At 40.3% G+C, this 11,661-nt stretch overlaps 1 pseudogene; it reads right to left on the bottom strand.

Annotated features, from left to right (window-relative positions):
* Window positions 1-261: 261 nt before the first annotated feature.
* On the bottom strand, window positions 262-1,230 carry LOC101573285 (annotated as a pseudogene).
* Window positions 1,231-11,661: the final 10,431 nt, after the last annotated feature.

Below are 11,661 nucleotides of genomic sequence, written 5' to 3'. Positions count from 1 at the left end.
AAACCATACAACCTTTTTATTGTTAAGTCATAAAGTATCAAAATTAAAAAGCAAAAATTACAGAAGACTTAACAAAACTACTAAGAGTATCAAAGGAAATGAAAATGGTACTAGGTGCAGGGCAGTTATGAACATGGTAGGACACAGGGAAAACAGTGAGCATGTGCTGAAGACACTAGGGGGGAGGATCTGGTGAAATTTTGATCTTAGATAAGTACCTAGATAAATAGTGGGACAAGACTTCTAAACCAAACCATGTGCTTAAGAGTCATCCTCGCCATTAGCCCCGTCTCTGTCATCTTTCCTTCCTCAGCCTCTTTTTCATCATCCTTGATCAAGTCCAGCTGGTCCTCTGCCCAATTTTCATTTTCATCATCATCCAGTAGATCCCCCTCCTCAGCAGAGTCATCCACAGCACCCTCAGATTCCATCTTCACATTACTCTCCTCTTTCTTCTGGGAGGTGGTGGTCTGCTCCTCTGGTCTTATCATTCTTCATCTCCACTGTTTGTTTGCTCTGTTCCTTTTCAGTTTTCTCCAGGCTTTCCAGTAAAGAATCCACTTTTTGTTTTAGCTGGGTAAGCTCCTTAACGGCTTGAAGGTCATCACCTTTCAACTTTCCAGACTTGGATGAAGATCCCCACTGGGCACTCTTAGAATTGAAGCCAGTTTTGTCTCTTCAGGAGGTATTTCCTGATATACGCTGGTGTTTTGAGGCCACTACAGCCCGAGCAATAGGAGGAGGAGGAGGAGGAACATGTGCTGGGTAACTGTACATCCTGTCATCATAATCACGTTGAAAGTCAGTCCAAGTCAAAAGAGCTGAGTAGAGGGGATGGAGAAGGGTGTTCTGGTACTGACCCATACATCTCCACTGTAGATCATGTCACACCTGTTTTTCCTCTGTTCACTTTTGGCTCTGCAACCAGATTAATATCTAAAATCTGGCCAGCAATCATTCTGCCATCCTGTCCAGCTACAGCAGCCTGGGCATTTATCTCATTAACATACTGGACAAAGGCAAAGCCCTTATGAGTGGAGCAACCCACAATTTTGCCATACTTTGAGAAGATGGCCTCCACATCAGATTTCTTTACCACAAGAGTGTTCAGATTCCCAATGAACACATGGGAATTCATGGAGCGAGGCATCTCTCTCTCTCTCTTTTTTTTTTTTTAAGGATCTGTGGATCTGTCTTATTGGTAACATTGTCAGCCATCGTGTTTGAAGATAAAGTTGCTGATAGTGACAAAATCTGTAGCTGAAGATCAAAAATATCTCACAGGAGAGAGATGAGAGAATAGATTTAATTCCGAATCTCCTGCTCCCAGGTTCTACATGGAGTTGACTGCTGCTCAAGGTCAGCAACGTGGCAGCAACCACTCAGTCTCTGTCTCTTCACAAAATCTTTTTACCTAAATCTGATAAAATCCATCTATGTCAAATCAATAACTGACATCATATTAAATGGACAAAAACTGAAAGCTTTCACTTTAAAATCAGAACAAGCCAAGGATGTCCACTATCACCTCTCCTGTTCAGTGTAGTTGTGGAGATATTAGCCAGAGCAATTAGACAGGAGAGAAAAATAAAAGGATTAATATTAGAAAAGGAAGAAGTAAAATCATTTGCAGATTACATGGCACTTTACATAGAAGAATCTCAAAACTCCACCAAAAGACTTGTATATTTAACAACTGAATTCAGTATATAGCTGGATGTAAAGTCAACACTCAAAAGCCAGTAGGATTCCTGTACATGAATAATGAGCTCACAGAGAGATTAGAGAAACCACACCCTTCACAATAGCATCCAAAGAAATAAAATACTTAGGAATTGTAGAAAACTTCACTTAGAGCAGGAGTCTGAATGATGGACGAAAAGCCCCTTCCTGAAGATCCCTGTATCTTTCCTGATGATGTGCCTTTACTGAACCCATCTCATGTTAAATGTATTGCAAATTAAAGTAGACTTGATTTCTCCATAAACTGGGAAAAGCCACCAGCAAGGATCCATTTAGAGTTACCATAATGCTTCTGTTGACCAACTTCTGTCCTTCAAGGGTACCTCTTGTCATGGCCACATGATGGATATGCACTGTTCTGCCTGCCCAGTATTCACCTCCACATATTGTACCAGACCTGAAATATCCTCTGGAAAACATTCTTTTCCCAAATGTCAGTTCATGTGATTGTGATACTATTAGTCCCATACCTCACTGTGTGGATGGGCCACGCCTGATTTATCTAAGCATTAGTATAGAGAGGGTAGCACATGGCAATTACAAATAAGCTTTCATTCTAGGTGTTCTCAAAGTATTTAGAAATGGGACCTAACCTACCCTTTTCAACAAAGTATAAGATCTAAGCTTGTAGCAATTTGACTGTACCATTTAGAGCCACTATGGGAATGGAGAGAGACACAGACAGACAGACACAGGCAGGCAGGCAGGCAGACAGACAGACATACTGGAATGGAGAGAAAGACAGACAGATAGACAGAGACCTGGAAATAAGCAGAATCCCAGTGATTTAATTTAAATATCTGAATCCTGTGGCTAAGATTATCACTAAACTTGACTATGACTCCAACAGATAATAGTACTCCTCCTTTCTTCTTCCTTCCGCTTCATCTTCCTTTCCTCTACCCACTTCCTCTTCCTCTTGTTTTACTTGAGCCAATTCAAGTTTTCTTTCTAAAACTTGCATTTGAGAGGATTCTGAAACCAGAAATAAAGATCTAACCATGAGGGTATGTTCCTACTGAAGAAGAGAGAAATCTCAGACAGATCAAAAGGAAAAGCCTAAAAGAGAAACTCACAGAATATCTAAAAATGAACTTTATGTGCTTCACAAGTTGGGCTACAACTTCATTTTAATGATTAATTAGGTGAAACTATCAAACATCTTCATTTAAAATAAATGTACATAAATAATACCAGCCTTTATTAAATTCATCAATTCTGGCTGTATCTGCTTAAGATGTCCATTTTTTATTAATAAAGAAATTGCTTCTCAATTTTACAGTATATTTTAAAAGAAGAAAAACAATCCTGATAATTCTTTAAGAGAATTGTCTTAATTTTTCTTCAGAGCAACTTAAATTATTACTCTGCTTTCCATATATATGTTTTTGTTTTCTTTTTTTGTATTTTAGGGAAGGGTTTACAGGGTGTTTGGGGTCTCACTGCTAGGTTGGACTCCCAGTGATCTGCCTGTTTACAGCCCCCCAAGAACTGGGATTACAGGCAAGTGCATACCCAGTCTCAATTGCCATGTCAGCATGCCCCAGGGGTGGGGCTGGATGGCAGGTCCAGGGATGGAATCTCTGGTCCCTGCACCTTCTTGCAGGGCTTTAATCCATTGAGCTATTTGGCCAGCCCTCTCTTCTTTCTATATTGATTAAGCCTTAATTTTATTGCTTTGCCTTATAGCAGACTTGATAATATATTAAGTATTATAAATATGACCTAGTTGAATAAGTATTAAAATACTTTAATACCTTACTGGAATTTTTGTTCTTGAAACCTAAACCTGATAGCTAAAAAGAAAGCTCAGAGGGGATGGGGAGATAGCACAGTAGAATAAGTGCTTGCCTGGCAACCACAATGTCCTGAGTTCAATCCCTGGTACCACACACACACACACACACACACACACAAAATAGTTCTGCTAATATACAAAATCAATTTCTTAATTGAATTATATCCTCAATCCCTATGTAAATGTATTGTTCTTGTTTTTTTTTACATAAACTTTATAATTTTATCTGTAGCAGGAACATAAAATAGGATGTTTGATAGGAATATCAATAGTTGGATTCAAAAGCATTTATCTACTTACTAGTATGTCCAGCCTAGTTTGTAACAGAAGAAACTCTACCTCTTAATAGACATATGTTTTTGGCAAGTTCCTACTCGAGTCTAGTTTTCTTGTCTGAAAAATAAATGTAATGATAGTATTTGCCTCATAAGATTTTTAAACAGAGCAAGTAAGGTATTGTCTATAAAGCGCAGCCACATGAAAATGTAACTGTTACCACTATCCCAAGGCATGCTCCATACAATGGGTGCGTATACCTCCTTAGCTTTCTTTTAACTAATCCTCTTCCTCCCTACATTGTGCTCTGTGAAGTCAGGCTATGACTGCCAGGGAGCCTATAAACAAGCCCAGGTTTGGTTGGGCACGGTCGTGTACAGCTGTGATCCTACACCTTGAGATTACAAATTTATGACCAAGCTGGATAATTTAGTGATTTAGTAAGATTTTGTCTCTTAAAAAAATTATAAAAGAATGTAGGTCAGTGTGAACAAGTATCATAACCAAACAAAAGAAACTCCACACTATCTGGAATTTTTATTATTAATTAGTTTTTTTTTTCAATATTGGTGATTGAACTGTGGTGAGGGCCTTCACCTGTTACCATCAACTTTATAGCTTTTGATTTGAGACAGGATTTCCCTAAGTCACTAGGTTGCTCAGGCTGGGTGTGAACTTGCGATCCTCTTGCCTCAGCTAAAAATTTTAATTTTCGTTATATGGTTTATCAGGTTTCTCAGTTTTGGGGTCTATAATCTTATAAACTACACGTTACACATGTCTGTGGGATTTGCAACTTAGGAGACCTATGAGAAACAGGTTTTTGGGTAATTTTTTTCCATCAAGCTGAGCATGCTCAAATAGAGACATATTTGAAAAGATAGAAGTGGATCACTTGCTTTGAAACCAGCAAAATTCTGTGGCCAAGAGAAGCAAAAACACAAAGTGAATGATTTGTCTGGATCTTCACTCACTTGCCAAGAAGCCCAAATGCACACCCGAGCTCTCCTCACTCCTTGCCCCCAATGCACAGTTACAGGCCATCCTCAGGGACCGGCATTTACCTTTTATGAATTTATCGATGCTCATGAGTCATCCACAAATTCGTATGTTTACTTTATCAGTGCCATCAAATAAAACCTTTTAAGAGCTGATCAAAGTTTATATAACAAGTGGACAGGGGACAAGGCCTTGATTTTGTGTCCTTCCCTGTCCTGCTCTTCGGTTGTACAATATTGAGAGTTATTTTTCCCTTTTCAACCATTTACCTTTCTCAGCTTACCTCTGGTCTTTTTTTTTTTTTTTAAACTATTTTCTTTTTTGGTATTGGGAATTGAACTTAGAACCTCATACTTGCCAGGCAGGCACTGTACCACTGAGCTACTGAGCTACTGAGCTACATTCCTGGCCCTTTTTTTTTTTTTTCCAGCTTAACTCTCTGGAGTTGTCCCTTGGTATCTTCAAGGAATTGCTTTAGGATTTCCCATTCTCTGGGGAAAACAAAATCCACAGGTGCTCATGTCCTTTGTATAAAATGGCATAGTACTTGTGTATAAGCTATACACATCTTCCTGCATACTTTGTCATCTCTAAATTACTTATAATACCAATTCAACATAAATACTAAATAGTTTTTCAGCTGTATTGTTTAGAGAATGATAAAAAGTCTGTATGTATTCAGTACAGATGCAATTTTCACTCCAATATTTTTGTTTGGCAATTAATTGAATTTACAGATGGAGGATTCTAGCTGCATATGCAGAAGGCTGACTATAATTATGTTCCTCTCATTACCTCTGGCTGAAAGCTTTTACTAGCAAGCCCATATTTAATGGGTTCCTGCTGTCTGTATGTGGGACTCTGGAAGAGAGGCCCCTGTTCTCTCATCTGTCCCAGTTAAAAGATGATGGAAACACAAATACATGATGTGATAGGCAAATACAATAATAAAGATGTGCACAGGTCCACAACAGCGGCCTCGGCATCTGAGGTGAAGGCAAGGATCAGGCAAGGCTTCTAGCAGAGTCAGAACGAGTGGGCATGGTGTTGGAATCCCTCTTAGGGGTGCTGTGATTATTCCATGTGATGATATATGCTAAGTACAACTTTTGGCACCATGGTGTAATTGCATTTCGTTTACTTTCACCAATAACATGTAAAATCGGTTCTCTTGTTCTTCTTTTTCTTCCATGGACAGAGCCATGCTTCTGTCCCTCTCTCAAATATATTTTTGTCAGGGACTGCGGAGATGGTTCAGTGGAATAAGCACTTCCCTGGCAAGTTCAAGGGCCTGAGTTCAATCCCCGATTCCGCCAAAAAAAAAAAAAAAAAAAAAAAAAGGAAAGAAAGAAAAAAGAAACATCTTCAGTTCTGTGCCATAAATATATTTTTGCCTATAAATATTTTTAACAACACATAAGCATTTGTAGCACTATAAAAAGTGACATTCTATACAACAAACAGGAGACTGTAGAAGTGCCTTTAACTGTTTTCCCTAGACATGCAATTTTTCAGATAGGGAAGATTTGGCAATACCTGGAGACAGTTTTGGTTATCCTAAAGGAAGGAGAATCTCATGGGCATGTGATAACTCATAGCCGCTGTGCTGCTAAATATGTCCTCACACATGGGGCGGACCTCACAGCAAGGAGTTGTCCAGCCCCAAGTGTCAATTGTGTTGGGGTGGTGCACTCCTCCCCCAGATGTAAACCATTCACGGCTTGTTCTCAGTGACCATCAAACACAGCAGAGATGTGTGTCTAAGGATTCTAAATCCAGCTGCAAAAGCAAACCTTTGGACATTTAAAACATCTTAATGTCCTCATTGAAAGCCAGAGTCCTCCAGAGTCTCTGGTATGGACATTCAGACTTTTTTTTGTTGCTGACATAATGGAGTATCATTTTTACCACGTGTTCTTCAGATGATAATTTTAATGTAATTCACCAAAAAGAAATGAACTTATTCCAAGTTTGGGAGTCCTTTCCAAGTCTAGGTTTGTCTGTACCTCCACAGGGAGGTAAATGGCCACCCACCAGATAGTGGCTTCTGTAGCCTTAGGAAAGAGGGGGATTTAAATCCTTCCTCACACTTCTTCCAGGACTAAACCAGAGATTGGGGGATGGGGTGTGGGGAGGGTTGGGAGAGTCTGTGTGTTTATTTTTCTCAAATGAGAATTTGCTCTAAGTAGCTTATCCGAATTGCCATGTTAATGAGCCTGTTCCTTCATTCTTTTTTCCCTGTGGTTCTGCCACTTGCTAGCTGCATGACCTGAAAAGCTTCTTAACCTTTGTGTATTTCAGCTTCCTTACTTGTAAAAAGGAGAAGATAGTAGTACCAGCCTCAAGGTTATTGTGAGGATACAGTGAGATCTCTCTTTCATACTTTAACCTCCCATGGTGTTTTTCTTGACAACCTTCATCTGAGCTGCCTATCAGATCATTTAGGAATTTAAGTATGGATATCTGGGCCCCATCTCTTAACTCCTTGAACTCATCTCTAAGGGCAGTTTCCAAGGATCTTCATTTGAGAGGCAGCATGGTATAATACTTAAGAGTATGACCAAGGAACCAGGCTGCGTAGGCTACTTGCTAGTTGTGTGACTTTGGGCAAATTATTTAACTCCTTGTGTCACATTGTCCTGTCCTCATTGGCAAAATGCTATTCTCCGAATGTTTTTGTGACCCCAAGATTCATATAGCCCTGGGGTTAAGGTAATGGTATCAAGAGTCAGGGCCTTTGGGAGGTGATTGGGAGGCTTTAGGGTTAGTGCTCTTATAAAAGAGCCCCCAAAGGAGCTTCTCTCCCCTTTCTACCATGTGAGGACTCAGAGAGAAGATTGGCTATTCATGTGTGTCCCAGGAAATGACCTTCACGAAATGCCAGTTTTGTCAGTACCTTTATCTTGACCTTTCCAGGCTCAGAACTGTAAGAAACAATTTTTTGTTGCTTTTAAGCCATTTAGTCTTTGGTATTCTGTTATGGAAGCCTAAGCGGACTACAACAAGAGAATACAAGAGTCCTTAGCTCATGTGGTTGCCATGAGAATGAATGAAACTTCTCTTGAAAAACTGTAAACACTTAATGTTTGTCTTTTTTTTTTTTTTTTTACTTTTCCTCATTTTTTGCCTTCTTAATTATTCTCTTTCTACATTACTCTTTTCCTGTAACAAACATATATTAGCTATTTTAGGGCATTATTTTGAAGACCCAGAGATGAATCAGATATAAATTTAGTCCTTTATGACACTGGAAATTTATGGGGAAAGTGCACATAAATAAGTATAATAAAGCATTTCATATATATATATGTATATATGATATGAATGAAGAAGCTGTATTATTAAAACTTTATAAATAGTCAGTGGATAAGCAGGATATGTTGCATAACCCTGTAATCCCAGCAGTCGGGAGGCTGAGGCAGAAAGATTGTTGCAAGTTGGAGGCCAGCTTAGGCTGCAAAGTGAATCCAAGGCTAACCTGAACTGCATAGTGAAAGCTTGTCTCAAAAGAAAAAAAAAATCAGTGCATGAGATCCTGTCTCATAAATAAAGATTAGTCATTTTGAGATACACGTGTGGTAGTGCACCAAGCAGCTTTTTTACCTGACTGACCCTGAGGCTCTGGCTGGCAGCCTCAGTGTGTCTCATGGCGAAAACCTCACCAACACTCTAGTTGGTGAGGTTTTCGCTGCTCTCTTTTCCTTAGATGTTCATGTCTTAGTTTATCCTTTGGAAGAAGCACTTGTGTGAAAGGATGTAGGCTTTGATCATGGGCTAATATGTAAGCTATACAATCTCTCACTCTTGCTTATAAGAGCAGGTCCTTAGGGTTCAGAAGCTAGGACCTTTGCCTCAGTATATTTCCTACTGTGTTTTAGCCAGCCTGATATCTCCAATTCTTGAGGAGGAGCTCCAGTCTGTTCCTTAAGTAAGAAGTTGGGATTTTTAGCCACAGTTTCTACTTAATGGACTTCTGGTAGGGACTAAATGTGATAATTATATGCAGTGCTTCATACCCTGCTTGGTACAATGTTATTGTTAATTAATGTTAACCATTTTGATTGCTGTTATTGTTGTTCCACTGAAGATATGCCTCTGAGGCTAGAATGGACTACTAACATGTGGCAATTATATTTTTTCATTGAAAATTACTATTGTCTCAGTTACTTTTCTCTCCTTGCTGGGACCAAATACTTTCACCAATAACAAAATTAAGGAAGAAAAGGTTTATTTAGCTCATAGTTTGTGGAGGTTTCAGTCCATATTTGGCCAGCTCCAAGGCAGAGTGACACATGGCAGAGGGCAGCAGCTTATAGCTGTGGAAAATAGCAAAACAGCAAAAACAAAAGGGAGGAGTAGGAGTAGCAGCAGCAGTGGCAGAGGCAAGCTTCTCTTCTTTCCTTCTGTTGCCTTCAGGCTATCTGTCCCAGGATGGATGTAGCACTCACACCCGTAATTCCAGCAGTACTCAGACCCATAATCCCAGCCTTGGATTGTGAATTAATCACAAACTCTAGAAGCTTCTCCATGGCTGCATGAGGCTTTGGGGGGACAACTAGACACAAACCGTAACAACTAACGTGTGCTTTTGACTTACTATGTTATTCACCTGTGCTTAGTGCGTAAGTCTGACAGAAAGCGAGGCATGGTGGACTGACAGATAGTGTTTCTGATCCTACCAAGTTGTGGGTGACAGTCAAAACCTGGTGAGGGGGCTGGGGAGATGACTCAGTGGACTAAGCAATTCCCTGGCAAGCGCAAGGGCCTGAGTTCAATCCCTGGTTCCTAAAAAAAAAAAGAAAAACAACAAACAACTGCTGAGTTTACTAGTTGCAAATATCACCCTGTGAAGCTCCTTGGGATCTATGTGCTGGTCTTTCCCTAAGACACCACCTCAGGGGGAACTTCCTCAGGAAGAAATTCCATAGAGAGAGTAATAAAAAGGACTAGTGGTCTCCTTGGAGTGTGAAAGCCAGAAGGCTGGCCTGAGGCTTGAACTTTTCTATTTCAGGTCACAGCTTCCTAAAATTTTTTAAAGGCTTCCCTCCAGCTCTGAGGATAAAACCTATCATTTGTACTAGGATCCATGAAGTATACCCCATCTGGCTCTTTTCTGTCTTTCCAGCCACATGCAACTCTCCCTTATCACCCATCCAGTGGTTGGCACACTACAGCAATATGTTATAAAGTTGATTGGAATATAGCACACCTGTTTGTCTCAGAATTCTCCAGTTCATTGAGATGGCCCATGGTATAGGCACATGGTAGCACTTAACTGCATGCCTGGGAAATGAAGTCTAGTTGTGCATCCAAGAAAAAAATGGCTTTGTTCATCAGCAAAGAACTGCTCCATGAAAGCACAGCTATGTGCATTAGCGCTGTGAAGTGCCTGGTGCCCTCACCAGTTTAACCACCACCCCTGTGCTCAGCAAAGGTCCCTGGAAAACATCCTTTTAGTGTTCATGATTTGGAGATGCACTTGCAAAACACTGAGTTCCCTGTTTTGATTTGGCATTTTGATTGAAGTTACTTTAGTATACTGATTAGAGTTATAATTACATGGTGGAAACATACTTTTACCACTATTTCTTTAAAAACATTCATTGGGAAGACAATGACTTCCAAACCGTTTCACATTGACTCAAAATTTGTTGTTTACTAATAAGTGGCAGTGGTAATAATAGTAGTTACCACACTTGCAGGTAGAGCCTTCTTATCTAATCTTAGTTATAGGGTAAATGCTTTTGTATGGGTGAGAAAATTAAGGGAAATGAAAGGCAAGTAACTTGTCCAGTGTGTGCAGCAATGAGTATTAAATGATGGGTCAGGATTTAAAGCCAGCAGTCTGACAGTAGAGCACCAGATAGTTCATTTTAGCTACATAGCCACAGTGTATGTCTAATACAAATGCCTTGTGCAGAAGTACAGTAGTACCCGTCCAACTTTATTCCTTTTACCATTCTGGAAAAGTTGGCCACTTGTGTTCGTATGTGAAAGATGGCCACTGTCATGTTTGCTACCCAAGCAGAGTTTGCAAACAAAAACAAAATTTTGGCGAATGCTTCTGTTTGGAAACCAAATTATTGGCAAACAAAAGCATTTGGGAACCAAGGTACCACATACAGTTCACTGAATAGATAGATGTCTCCTTTTCCTGATAAGTAAACTGAAGCATAAAATATTAAGTGACATAGCAAGGTCAGATAGTCATTTTAAAGCAGAAGAACATTAAGTCCTGTCTCTAAATTTTTCCTCTCAAAAACAAAGGCAGCTGGACACAGTGCAAACACCTATAATTCCAGCACTTGGGGAAGCTAAGGCAGGAGGATCACTGTGATTTTGAGGCCAGCCTGAGCTACATAGTGAGTTCAAGCCCAGCCAGAACTACATAGTGAGACCTTGTCTCAAAACTCCAAAACTGAACCAAACCAATCCAGAAACTAAGAGCTAAAATTGAAGCGTGTGGGGCTGGGAAGATGGCTCAGTAGAATAATTGCTTGCCTGGCAAGTGCAAGGGCCTGAGTTCAATCCCCAGTTCCACCAAAAAAAAAAATAAATAAATAAAATAAACAAAAAATTGAAGTGTGTATAGTGTCTGACAAAGCACACTCATGATCCTGGAGCTTTGTGAGCTTTAAATCAGGAGCCCGGAGTTTCCTGCTACCCTGCGCCGGCGGGACCAGTCCCAGCCCAGGCGCAACATGGGCCAGACCCTCTCCCAGCCCCTCGGGCCTCCCCCACCCCGTCCGCCGAGTAGGATTTTCTGCCGAGTTCCGGGAGCCCCCAGACCCAGTCCTAGCCCAGGTCCGGTGAGTGTGCGGAGAGTTTCCTGCTACCCTGCGCCG

This window comes from Octodon degus, unplaced genomic scaffold (genome assembly GCF_000260255.1).
Source record: "Octodon degus isolate 3935 unplaced genomic scaffold, OctDeg1.0 scaffold00185, whole genome shotgun sequence".
Classification (NCBI taxonomy): Eukaryota; Metazoa; Chordata; class Mammalia; order Rodentia; family Octodontidae; genus Octodon; species Octodon degus.
This window is presented reverse-complemented; position numbering and strand designations above follow the sequence as displayed.